This window comes from Orcinus orca, chromosome X, assembly GCF_937001465.1.
Source record: "Orcinus orca chromosome X, mOrcOrc1.1, whole genome shotgun sequence".
Taxonomy (NCBI): Eukaryota; Metazoa; Chordata; class Mammalia; order Artiodactyla; family Delphinidae; genus Orcinus; species Orcinus orca.
The window spans coordinates 118,069,028-118,083,044 of NC_064580.1; the positions used below are offsets into that span (position 1 = coordinate 118,069,028).

A 14,017-nucleotide genomic window follows, 5' to 3' on the forward strand; every position below is an offset into this window, starting at 1 on the left:
CTATCCCAAGTCTTTTCCATGCCCCTTCAACCCTTCCAGCCCTTCTTTAAAAAAAATAGAGGCACATCCTTCCAATTTTTCCACATTATTCTAGGATAGAGGGAGTCAAGGCCAGTGTAATCTCTGGGATAATTCCATTACTTCTTTAATTCCAGCTGATTTTGATTTCAGCTTATATTTATGGACCAAAGTGCCAGGTGCTATAGGAATTAACAGAACAGAGTGTTCTCTATTCTCAAGGATATTGAAAACCTCAGGGTCTTATCATTTTTCCCAGTGCCAGTAGTTACAGACCTATTCTAAACCTGGGCCCTGTGGTAGCCAGTATTCTTCTAGTTTTGAGCATCATACTAAAAAATTTCAAAGGAAGGGAAGTATTCCTTTTCCCCAGAGGTAAGCAAAAGCTGCATTCTCTGGCATTCTTGTTTTGTGCATTTTATGTTCTCTGGCATCTCATACCTGAGTTGATTTCTTACTCCCATCCTCAAGCATTTCCTGTCCAACTGCTGCTTATTCTTTGAGGTATTTTTCTGTACAAAGCAGTTCTTGGTCATCTCAGCCCGTATTGATTATCTCCACCCTAGAACAGTCAGGGAAGAATTGACTTTAAGTCTCAGCTGTACTGCTTATTGGCTGTGTGTTGTAAGGCAAGTCGCTTTACTTCTCTGAGCCTCCATTTCTTTATAGAAAATAATAGCACGTATCTCAGAGTGATCGCACAGGTGAAACACTTAACTTGGAGCCAGGCATATAATAAATATTTAGTAAATATCAGCTATTATCATTATTATTGTCATCATCGTCATTGTCACTGTCTTGGTCATGAACAAATTTGTTCATCTCACTCTCTGGTTTATGAATCTTTGCTGGCTCCCAGTTGCCTATGGTATCAAATCCAAAGTTCTTAACTTATCATTCATTATCTGGCCCCCACCTACTTTTGTGGTCTTTTCTCCTATATGCTCTTTTTAATATTCCCTTAATTTTCTGATCACTCACCCTTAATGTTCCAACCCCTCTGCCATGGTTCTCACTGTTCCTTAAAACTGCCGGGGTTTTAGTTGTTTCAGGCCTTTATGGGTACTTTCCCCTCTATCTGGAATAGCTGTCTCCCATCCTCAAATGCCTCTGAATCCAGCTTTATAGCACATTCTCTATGATGCCCTCTCCAAGTTCCTGCCATTTATTCATCATTCATTCATTCATTCAAGAAGAATATAGTGAACACCTACTGTGTGTCATGCACTGCCCTAGAGGCTGGGGCTTTAGCAGTGATCAAAATCCCTATCCTCATGGAGCTTACATTGCTAAGCAGTTAATTTAAACAGTTCAGTTTAAGAGACATTTGTTGTCCACCTACAATGTGCCCAACACTATGCTATGCACTGGGGGTACAAACTTGAGTAAGACTTCACCCTAGCCTCAAGGCTATCATCTGGAGAGAGAAGACCTCTAAACAGATCATTTCCATGCATCGTGGTAAGGAGCCTAATAGAGTTAACCTGGAGTTTTGTGAAAGCACGGAGATCTTCAGGTAATTTGGGGTTGGGGAGTTTAAAATTTAAGGCATCAAGTGGCAGGAAGAAGGCCTAAAGTGGCGGGCCAGGGTCTGATCCTGGAGGGCCTTGTGGGCTGAGACTAAGGACTTGGAATTTTTATCATATATAGTCGTCATTTTCAGACTTGGGTGTGCCTTACATTCACTTATGGAAATTATTTTAAACTACCTAAAACCAATAAATCTCATGCCCAGGGTCTATCCCAAAGCCCCTGAATCAGAATTCTTGCTGATCTGTATTTTTAGCAGCTTAAAAGATTTCTGATACCCTCCGGGGTTTAAGTACTTTTGCTATGGGAAGCTATTAAAGGTTTGTAAGTAGGGGCCTGGCAATCAAACTTGTGTTTTGGAAATATCACAATCACTCTGACAGAGAATGGATTTGAGAGGGATACTGGAAGTGAAGACAAGCTAGGAGACAGTTTTCTAGATGAGAGATGAAGAGACTGTGACTTAAGACCCAATGGCTACGGAGATGGACAGATGGATGGAGGGGATGGATTCAGAAGATTCCCATAAAAAAAAAATCAATGCCAATTATGTTCTGGAAGTGATAATAAAGTTTTTAGAGAAAAGATCACAGAAAACATTAATTTATAAATGATAGAGCATCGAGCTCGGAAAGTAAACACAAACAATCAAGGAATCAGTGAAAACTACATTTACCATCTCTGATTTTTATTTTCATAACAAATTATACAATTATGCAAGAATGAGTATAACATATGTTTATACATTATATTAAATTGTATCTATTAAGAGTTTCTGCAGTAAATAACACCACTTTCTTCCAATCCTAACAATAACGTGCACGTGAAAAAATGTGATTTAATATGTAATATGAATTCTGGTAATATTTTCATCCATTCGCTGGCACTTTTAATGGGTGTGGCAGTGTTACTGAATCGCAGTCTCCTCTTTAGTTCTAAAACTTGTTATAAAGATGTTTTCCTATGTATGTAAACACCAAAACAAAAAATTTCACAGGTTACCAACTGAGAGGGGGAAAGCAATTGTATTCTGTTATCACAGTAAGTATTTAGTTGAGGAAAAGAAGTATTTAAATAAGCATGTAAATAAAATATTTTCACTTCAAAAAAAATTCCACGTTCGAATTGGCAGGTCTTGGTGACTGATAAGATGTGGAAGCGAAAAAGACAAGGGGTTAGGGGTCCTTTCCAAGTCTCGGACTGCGACCTCTGTATAAATAGTGATATGTTGTGCGGCCACTGACATTGTTCCCCACCAGAGCCCCCTTTTCTATCCTTTACATTACCTGGCAAGTGCTGGGCCCAGAGAAAGTGCTTACTGAATACTGGATCAAATGTGGCTGAGGAGAATCAAGGCCCCCAAGACCCTTTCCTCCAAACACACTTTCTCTTTATTCCTCTGTGCAATGGCTTTAATTCCAGCTTTAGGAAAATCTTTTCTGCGTGTGTCTTATTCACAGCTGCCAGTTCTCAAATTAATGTATATTGGAATTTAGTCCCCAAAGTGACTGTGGAAAGCTCTTTAAAGGTTTGTTTGTATCACATTGCATAGAATGTGATAGACTTTCAAAATGTTTTATTTAGCTAGTTTCTTCTTTTTCAAGTGCACATGACTACTTTGGGAAAGCCCTGGAGGAAATGTGTATTGGATGCCAGTTCTAGATCAGACTGTGAATTTTTTTCATTATAGAATTGCAATTAGAGAAAGGACAGGGGGAAAATGGGTTTCTCTGCTTGTCTTGGACTGCCTCATTCAAGATCATGTGGTTGGATTGTCTTTTTGTTATGTATCACCCCACCTAATGAAAAAAGGTTATGAGGTTTAGAAAGAAACGAGGACACTTCTAGTATTGGTTTAGTACTTTCTCTGTCCTGAGGGAAAAGTAGGCAAAGACACCAAAGTGATAATTTTCTCCCATTTTGTCCCATCTCCTTTTTTCTACCCTCAAGTTGTAGTACAAGCAATTGAGCTGTAGAAAAAAATATTTTAATTTCTCTAGATCCTTTACGTTGCTTTTAACTTGTGTGGTACAGTGGCCCTTAGGAGAGAAATTTCCACACCTCTCTTCATACTTAAGGGAGGAAGACAGGCTAGCCCAGAGGTTCTGAACCATGGTTGCATGTTAGGACCTGGGGAGATTTAAAAACTCTTGACACTCAGGCTGCATCCCAGATCAATTAAATCAGCATAGCTGGGGGGGTTGACCCAGGCAATAGTATTTGTTAAATCTCCCCCGGTGATTCCAAGCTACAGGTGATGTTGAGGACTTCCACACTAGTCAAATAAATCCCATGTGAACATATTTTTCAAGCCCCAGATCAGAACATCAGTGACAGCTATCATTTCTTGGGTGCCTCTAATGTATTTTACCCTTTTTTGTCAGGTCAAGCCTGTTAGCTGGGCAGGGACATGATTCCTTTTCACTTATGAGGCACAGAGGAGATAGGTATCTTGCTCTACATCATACAGCTAAATGTCTGCCTAACTCCAGATTCTTTAGCTCAGCCAACTATCAGAACAATGTGAGGGTTGATGGATTTTTGTTTTTCGGGTAGGAGACAGTTTGGTACTTTAAATAGAGCATCAAAAAGTTGAGAATTCATAGACATTTTAATGATTTATGGGAATAATATGCAGCAAATTGAAATCAGGAGTGTTTTAGATTCAGAGACATATGTTAGCTATGCACCTGAACCTTTGAAGTTGTTGGATTCAAAAAAGGAAGCCAAAAGTAGGAATAGGTATTATTGTCCCCATTTTTCAGCTGAGAAAACTGAGGCTTGGCAAGACTGTCACTTGCCCAAGATCAACAAGTAACCAACAGAGGAGATTTGTGTCCCTCCAGAGCCCATGGTCTTATCACTGTACCATACTGACTCCTGACAAGGAGCTTTGTAGGATGGGAGGGAAGTGGCATGATGGTATATAGGATGGAAAGTTATTCTATTGATAAATTTAGCAATCGGCATAGAAAAAGGTAACAAACCCTGCCTAAAGCTTTCTGTGATCTTGTTATTAAGATGTTTTCTTAGATGACTGAATTGTCTTAGGGTGCCCCATTTAGACTATGGGATTTGGAAATCTTATTAGAGTTTTCTTCAATTAAGTCATTAGACCTTAATGTCATCTGAAGATTTATTTTTATAGTATGAACATCAATGGAATTCTATGTTAAAGAAAAATTTGTCCATCATCATGTCACCCTAAGATATAAAGGTATCTTCTTTTGTTCATGCTCTGCTGTAGTCGACAGGTTTAGGCTTATGCAGTGTTCTCATAGGTGTGATGCCTGGGAGTTCTTTGAGGTCTGGCTTTTTCACCTGACACCATATTATAAATATTGCCCCATGCTGCTTTATATGTCTTTATATTTGTCATTTTTGATGCCTATCTTATTTCTTCTTGGTTCATCGTTTAGGTAGTCATCTGTTTGGGGGCACTTTGACTTTTCAATGTTATAAATCAGTATTATGAACACCTTTTGCGTGTAATTTTTTTTCTTCTATGGGATCATTTCTTTAAGATAAGTCCCCAGAGATGGGCCATTTCTCAAGCTTAATTATGCAAAACTTTGATTTAGAAAACTAATATATTCTCTGAGTATGTAAGTAAATAGATTATTCCTGCTTTTGCTACGTAGATAATGGTTATTTACATTTTCTAAAATTGAAGCAAGTTATACAAAGTTTATTGTGTTAGAAAGTAGCCTTGGGGGCTTCCCTGGTGGCGCAGTGGTTAAGAATCCGCCTGCCAATGCTGGAGACACGGGTTCAATCCGTGGTCCGGGAAGATCACACATGCCGCGGACCAACTAAGCCCGTGCGCCACAACTACTGAGCCTGTGCTCTAGAGCTTGCGAGCCACAACTGCTGAAGCCAGTGAACCACAAGTGCTGAATCCTGCGCGCCTAGAGCCCGTGCTCCACAACAAGAGAAGCCACCGCAATGAGAAACCCGCGCACCGCAACGAAGAGTAGCCCCCGCTCGCTGCAACTAGAGGAAGCCTGTGCGCAGCAAAGACCCAACGCAGCCAAAATTAGTAAATAAATTTATTTTTAAAAAAAAGAAAAAAAAAAAGAAAGTAGCCTTGCACTCTTTTGATCCTTTTTGAAATAGAGAACTTAAGTTACTCATTTTTATTACTTTGCTTTGGTTAGAGACCTGCAGTGTTCAGTCAAATGGCTTCTCACCCTTTTCCAGGTGACTGCCGCCAGCCCCGCTGCTCATCCTCTTTGCTCAGCAAGAGAGCCTGGTGATTTTTATTTGATAAAGTCCGAGTCTTGAGATTTAGAGAATGAGTGCCCCACCTCAAAATGGACATGCTTTGCGGTTTTTTTGTTTTTTTTTTTTTTTTGCGGTATGCGGGCCTCTCACTGTTGTGGCCTCTCCCGTTGCGGAGCACAGGCTCCGGACGCGCAGGCTCAGCGGCCATGGCTCACAGGCCCAGCCGCTCCGCAGCACGTGGGATCTTCCCAGACCGGGGCACGAACCTGTGTCCCCTGCATCGGCAGATGGACTCTCAACCACTGCGCCACCAGGGAAGCCCCGCTTTGCGTTTTTGAGAAAGCTAATTTGATGTTCTATAATGTCTGGTTAACAAAGATATTTTTCATTTTGTTTCAGGGACACTTGGATTTTTTTCCTGCTTCTGTTTTATTACTAAAATCTACAGTGTGGTGAAAGTGGATTAAAGAATGTCCCCAGAGGCTTCCAGGCACATCACCCTTGCTTTTGAATATATATCTGTAGCTATATGAACATCTATAGAGATATATATGTATGCTTCCAATTGCATGTTTTTAATATCTATCAATTTAAAAACCTCATTGTCCGGCCTCAGTTTGTATGACACAAAATACGATTGTATGGACAAAAAAAAACAGGTTGGAAGGTAGGTTCATTCTAAGTAATATTTTCCTGAAACAATACCATAAAAGGGTTTGATTTAAAGCAATTAGAACAAAGGAAGCACATTTCCTTAAAAAATTAAAGTTGAGTAGACTGGATTTTTGGATGAAAAGTTTTTTCCTTTTTTTCTTCTTCATCTGCTTAGAGCATCAGAACTACTGTCAAATAACTCTTAGGTAAAATGTGAAATTTTCCAATTTAAGTTGATTGTACAAACTATATTACACCTTTGTATCTGGGTGATCACTTAAAAATATGCGTTGGTTTAGCATATAGAATTTATGGAATACCAGATACTGCTGTCTTATTCCTCAATTAAATCAGCACATTTCTGGTTGTTGGTTGTCTTTTTTTGTTTGCTGCCTTTGGAGGCTGAGAATGTGCAAGTGTGACTTAGTTGTGTGTAGATACAAAATCTTTGGAGTCAATTTTCTTGGATTTCTTTGCTTCTACTCAACAATAATCTGGAGTTACAACTTCCCAAATTATGGGAATTTGTATTGCAAGCATTCTTTGAGCTTGCAGTTTGGGGGGAGCAGTCATGAAAATCATACATTGTTCTGTGATAAATTTTATTGATAAATATTGGTCTTATTGAGGTAAACGTTTGAAAACTATCTACACATACCCTTCAATTCATGAACGTTCTCAAAGCCGCCGTCAAGCTGAGGAATACGTGTTGGTGGGTGCAGGGAGCAAAGAGGTGGTGTTGCCCTTGAAGGGGAGTCCGGAATGAGGAGGGACAGGGTCAGGGGGCTGCATTCTGAGAGAGTGGGAGACGGAGTAAGAGCTGACTAGTTGCCTCAGGGAAGAAGAAACTAGTTCAGTAACCAGTAGTAGGCCTTCCTCTGCATTGGAAGGAGCAGGGTTGTGATGGGGCCTGGAGCAGACTGGAAGGGGGGGGGGAGGGAGGGGCTACAGAAAGTCAAAGGTGTCTCTTGACAGTGGCATTTTCAGATCCTCTCAACCCTCTTTTTTTTTTTTAAATGTTGATCTGCTCTAGGGATCAGCCCTCGGTTCTTTAAAAGAAGATGTTGGGGGTAGGAGTTTATTCATTTATTTATTTATTTTTGCTGTGTTGGGTCTTCGTTTCTGTGCGAGGGCTTTCTCTAGTTGTGGCGAGCGGGGGCCACTCTTCATCGCGGTGTGCGGGCCTCTCACTGTCGCGGTCTCTCCCGTTGCGGAGCACAGGCTCCAGACGCGCAGGCTCAGTAGTTGTGGCTCACGGGCCTAGTTGCTCCGCGGCATGTGGGATCTTCCCGGACCGGGGCTCGAACCCGTGTCCCCTGCATCGGCAGGCGGACTCTCAACCACTGTGCCACCAGGGAAGCCCCCTCTCAACCCTCTTGCATTCAGTCTCGGAATCGAAGGCCGAGCCCTAAACCCTGCCTGAGAGGAGGAACTTCTCTGAGGCGACAGATACCTTGGAACCTGGCCCCTTCTCTAAATACTGTGCACTAAGCAGTGTTCCAGCTTCGGGGGACTCTGCTCCCACCAGGTTTGCTGCCTGATAGTTTGATCGGAGCTCACGAGCTCACTGGCTTGCACTGGTGGTAGTACTTTTCTAGATGGTAAATGTATTTCTGCAGCACGAGAAGGTCATCGCCTGGACGTTGTTCATAAACCAAGGTTAAAGGCGACCACGGGCGGGTCTCATGGCAGCCATCTTTGAACATCTCGAAATAACAGCGCGTAAGTCAGTATTTAGATTTTGGAGTGAAAAATGGAGAAGAGCACTTTCCTTTGATTGAAACAGGGATGAATAGCTCCCTGAGCCTGCGAGCGAGCGTGGAAGCAGGAGGGCGCAGCTCCTTGTACCACTGCTGATGAGATTATGGGAAGAAGGGCTACTAGTAGGTCAAGCACATCGACTTGAGAGAAACTAGTGGGCTCTTAAGCTTTAGGCATATTTGCTTATCTCATCTGTGCCTGGTGTTTTCATATGTCATGCTTGGTGTTAGAGGCTGCGCCAGTTTCTTAAACTGGGGCTTGAGAGAACATGCTCCTGCCTCTTGTTGTGTAAACCCTGGTGAGTCGGGACTCAGGGTGTATGTGTGTGTGTGTGGGGGGGGGGGGTGACAACGGTGTTGGTGTGGCTGAATTGTGCCGAGGGAGGTGTCCTGGTCATGAGTAGCAAGACGGAAGGGCCAGGAGCCCGGTGGGGGTGAGCCAGGTGCTGGGCAGTACTGCTTCCTAAAACAAAGCCTGTTCAGCCCAACCCCCCAAACCTCGTGGCCTTGAGACTAAGGCTGGCATTTGGGAGCCCCGCAAACCGCCTGGCCCCATTTTTCCACTCTGCCCACCCATCCCCACTTTGTTGTTTTTTTTAAATGTTATTTTGTATGAGAGCATAGTTGATTAACAATGTTGTGTTAGTTTCAGGAGTACAGCAAAGTGAATCAGTTATACATATACATGTATCCATTCTTTTTCAGATTCTTTTCCCGTATAGGTTATTACAGAATATTGAGTAGAGTCCCCTGTGCTCTACCGTAGGTTCCCATTAGTTATCTATTTTATACATAGTAGTGTGTATTAATCCCAAACTCCTAATTTATCCCTCCTCCCACCTTTCCCCTTTGGTAACCATAAGTTTGTTTTCCAAGCCTGACCACCCTCACTTTGGAATCCTTTTTATTCACAGAGAACGCAGCAGATTCCCCTCTTCCAGCAAGCCCCTCAAGATGACTCCCCCCTCCCACTGCATATTCCTTGTATTGGAATAGTGCGATGTGAAGCATTGGAGCCCGTCTGTTTCATTCTGCTGCGTACTACAATTAGTTTCCCCCGTTTCCTCTGTTCCAGCAAAAGAGAAGGGATAGAGAACTAGTTATGTGTCTCCCTCTCTTATGTGTTTTCCATGGAGCTTGGCATAATAACCAGATACACGCATTAAAATTAGACTTTATTCAGCATATTTAAGAAGAATATACCAAGGACAGATTAACAGCACCTATTTAAGAAACACAAACATTACTTAATAATATTTAGTTAAACCACAAACATCAATCTCTCTGTATTCCCCAAGCAGGAGTCCGTTATTCCTGTCCAGCAAGAACATGTACTGTAACCATTTTAGAAAGGATCCAATTAAAGCCAACCAATATATGAAACCTTGTCCTTGGGCAGAGTCTCCGAGACTACTGACCCGTGTAACAGTAATGATGTATGAATTTGACTGGGGTGTGAAGGGGTTTCTCTTCTTGCTGGGGGGAGGAGGATTAAGTCCACCCCTTTTGTGCACCTGAAGGTAAGTTGTGCCAGTGGGAACTTGGCCCCAGGATTGTCGTTTGGCAATCCTTTGAAAAGGCACTTTTAAATTACAAATACTTTTTGATAAGGAAAAGGAAAAATTCAAATTCAAAATTTAAAATACTAAAGAAAACTGTTTATTGACTGAATGCATTTTCCTCCTGCTTTCAGTCTCAAAAACAGCACATAAAATTTGGTATTAAAGGCAGTTTTAGAAATTATTCAATATATATAGCTTTCAGCTTTAATATTTTTATTCTTAAAATATAATAAACTCATCTCATAGTTCTCTTTTCTTGTCTGATGCAAATGCCATTGCTATACGATTGTAATTCTCAAACATCTTAGCTGTGACCCCTGGAGGAGTCCCACTACTTCTTTATGAATTTACCCATCTATGCTCTCTTATCTCTCAGGCAACCGATCAAAGAAAAAAAAAAAACTAAACAGGGCAGCCTTTTCCTGGTTTTTGGTTCTGCTCTGGGAGGGCAGGGATGGTGGCAATATAGATCTGCTCGATGCAAACCCTGCCAGTTCACAGTCAGGCACTGGTTGGATCTTGAGACTACATCATTCTTTCCATCCTGCTAACAGGACTCCAATAGCCTGTCCTGGGGCCTTTGCTCTTTAAGGATGAAAGGATTGTCTTTTTTGATTCTGCATTCTATACAATGAATGGAAAACAGGCGTACCAGTGCCAAGCATGTTGTGGAGAACTGCCAGCGAGGACTTTGGCCAAGACGATTAAGTCACAGTAATGACCAACTGTACCAGAATAAGTTCTCACCTGTCGTATATTATACCAGGGATTTAAGGAACGAAAGGCACCACTTCCTGCCACCCCACCTTGGAGCCTCTTATACATCCTGCAGTATACACTTTAAAAAGAAAACTTTACACACAAATATACTATGTTCTACTTCAGAAACTGACCAAGGTGTGGGTCACAAATAGAATTCTGCATGCATTTTATTAACTAACTTTACATGTACGTACTACCCAATTTTGAGGGTGACACTATCTACGGACACATAAATCTAATATCTAGCACCTTATCTCCAAGAACACATATTTTATATACAGTAATAGCTTACATTTAGAAGAATTACTACAGAAAGGAATACACCACTGAAACAGACAAAAATACCAAATTTTTAACATTAAAGTTGTAGCACAGATGAAGGGAGGGGGGAATCCACTCAACTTTGAAGCACCAAACTAAAACCAATCTTGTTTTTGCCTGTATTTTAGAACAAGAGAGATCCAGTAACGAATCCTCGGCCATAGCAAACCTCTTGTGAGTGTACAAGTTACTGTGTTTTCCCCTTGGTGTGTATACTTTGAGATATGCAAGCTTTGAGAGGCAGTGATGGGAACATTTGACACCCATTGGTGACCTTCATTTACCTTGAGGATTCTTATTCTACTTACCAAAGGGCAGTGAACTTTAGCTATGGGTTTTAGCCTCCTAGTTCTTCCTTCAGCCAGTCTTGCTGCTTTTAGCAGAAGACTGCCATAAGCAAGCTGGGCCTTTGCCGTAGAGGAAGAGATTGTAAGTAACTGGAAAGAATTTATGACAAGAGCCTCTCTTCTTTTTGACTTTTAGGCTATGATCTGTTCTTTGTGGTTCACTGCTTCTGTCTCCTCATGCCTAAGCTTGGAGGGGCTTTGAGGGGGCCAGGAGCACCTGTCTGGCCCACAGAAAATGAGAGAGACACAGATAAGGACTGAGAGGGTTAAAAGCCATGACGGACCAGATTTTCTCTTATCATCTTGGTAACTGGCTCACGGCCAACTGTTCCTTTAATCTTTTGTCTGCTCTAGGGGGAAAAGACATTTTGCTTAGAGAAGCCTCTCCTGACAGCCCGAGGGTTTGTCTTAAAGAGGAATACAATAAAGAAGACATTATGAGGAGAAAACACTTCTTTTGATTTTTTTCCTCAAAATATGGGGGAAGGCAGTTATGAGAAAAAAATACAGTCCACTAGTTGAAATTGGTACTCTCTGTTTTATCCCAACAACCTCTGTGGGTTTTATCTTGGAGCATTCAAATTACCAGATGATGGCATAATTTTTCTCTTCCAAATGGTGTATTTCAGACATTTTAAAGAGCATTTTGGCGAAGTCTAAGAAAGAAAGCCAGTTTAATCTTGTATATTACTCTTCAGGTAGTATGAAAAAAATCTTTTGAAGTAACTTTACCTAGCTTAATTGGTTAATTACATAGAAAATAAGGCAATATCAGGCACCTTACAATTTTATAGGTACATTTTTTTTAGTGTTTTTCGTTTTTTCGCTGAAATAATTGGACAGTATCTACAGGGTTGAATGTGCTCCCAAAGATGTGTTGTAGTGTGTGTTTTTTGGTATGAGGTGCCTATCTCCTCCTATTATAAAACGGCACTTTTCCTTACCTGTTGAATTTGAAGTAGGTATCCCCTCATCTCTAAATTGGATTGGAGTTGGGGAGGAGACAGAAAAATACCTTTAATCCTGTTGCTCACTTCAGTCCTTCCCTGCTGCCACGGGCCCCTGGGTCCCTGTGAACCTGTCAGCTCTGGGTGGGCAGGGATGAACAGGGGTGAGTGAGCACACGGAGCTTCAAGCATGGGATGTTCCTGAAGGGCCAGCACAGCGGGGGCAGGGGGAGTGAGGCAGGTGAAGGCAGTGGGCATGATGGCGTGAGGTAGGCGGGGGGTGGGGTGGGGGGTGGGGCGGAAGTGTAGAGGACTTCCGGGCAGCTGGTATTTGTGGTGCTGTAAGAAGATGGGCCCTCACAGTCACAGAAGCCAGGGGCTTGCTCCTTATTACTGCCTTCCCAAGCTCGCTGAAATTGGTGTGTGAGTCAAAGCACCTGCGACTCCCTGGCAAACTGGAGGCTCTATTATTCTTAACTAAGGAAATCATTAAATTGGAAACCACATCATTTCAAAGTCTGGTTCGTCTGGCTCCTGGACTTTAATGGGATTTTTACTGCGCATATGAAGTGGCCTTGGCAAAAGAATACCTCCTTTAAAAACATTTAGGGAAAGCTATTGCACATGAGGATCTGGAGGCTAATGATGACTTTCGTGTGTGCTTTCAGATTTCCAAATGACAAAACAGTGTGTGCAGTAAAACCTCATTAAGTTGATAGTGTTGTATTCAAAACAGCATAAAACTTGAGGCAGTTGCTATCTCCAAGCTAACTAGAGGCCCTATTGTTCATTAAGAAGGACATGTCAGCAAAGCTGAATGCTCTGAATTCAAAGGTCCTCTTTTCCAGTTCCCTATTTTCGAAAGGTTTTCACCTTTGAAAAAGCCAATTTGCTATGAGAATGAACGATGACTAAAATAGGGCAAAGAGGAACTTGCAAAAGGAAATCGGTGAGCCTTGGTGCCCTGGAGGACGTCGTGTGTGCCATTACACGAACTTACCACACTCGGACAGGTTCTGCTTCCACTTTGATTTGGGATTTTGGCAAACAATTTTCTGATACACTTTGAAGGGGCTGAGCTTTAAAAATAAAACAAGAAGTTCAGTTTCAACAAAATATTTGGAGACACTTATGTCTGAAATCCTGTTTCCTACCCAGGTAAGCATTTCTACTCAGAGGACAGGCTATAGCAACCTCGAACTCCTTTGACCATGAAAGATCTTCAAGGCAATACCCCTCCCCGCATAGAAGGACTGGTCACACGGGCCATTTCTTCACCCAGATATCCTTTGAGGACAGGTCGATACAAGAGTTTGGCAATAAACTGGTATCATAAATTTATGACTATTAATTCACTTTATATGCTTTGGTAGAAAAATAAATGATTTGCAAAGGTAACCTTCAGCCCCCATGTCTTGTCTGAACCACAAGTTCCAAATTAACGGGGTTGAAATCAATAGGATTTTCGTGGATATAGCGAACTGATGGGTCAGCTCAATGCTATTTGGGTCTACCCTGCTCCTTTCCTAAATTCTGAACATGGCAATGCCAAATTCCCAGGCAGACTTATTCACAGCCCCAATACACTGCTGTTTACCTCTCCCCCTTGAGATGCTCATGTTGGAATCTGTCAGGAGGAAGAGATAAAATATAAGTGAGCTTGGCTTTTAAATGAACGAAATTTGAGTTCTAATACAGACATGGTCATCCCAGAAGAATGAGACTAAACTCTGAATATGGCCATCTTTGTATACAACCACCGGATTAACCGTTTTTTTCAATCAAATACTCCTTCCTCTCCCTCCACCCATATTAACATTGGATTTCTGCTCGAACACATGACTGACCATAGAGTTGCTTTAATTTGATCTTCAGGTGGATCAAAAATACCG

General features: G+C 41.7%; 1 protein-coding gene and 1 pseudogene across 1 annotated transcript in view; both read left to right on the forward strand.

The window, feature by feature from the left end:
- Positions 1-6,793, forward strand: part of LOC101279240 (transmembrane 9 superfamily member 2-like) — a 98,544-nt pseudogene extending 91,751 nt beyond the window's left edge.
- Positions 1-14,017, forward strand: part of LOC101279489 (N-alpha-acetyltransferase 11-like) — a 233,057-nt gene that overhangs the window by 112,857 nt on the left and 106,183 nt on the right. The gene's annotated exons all lie outside the window — the stretch shown is intronic.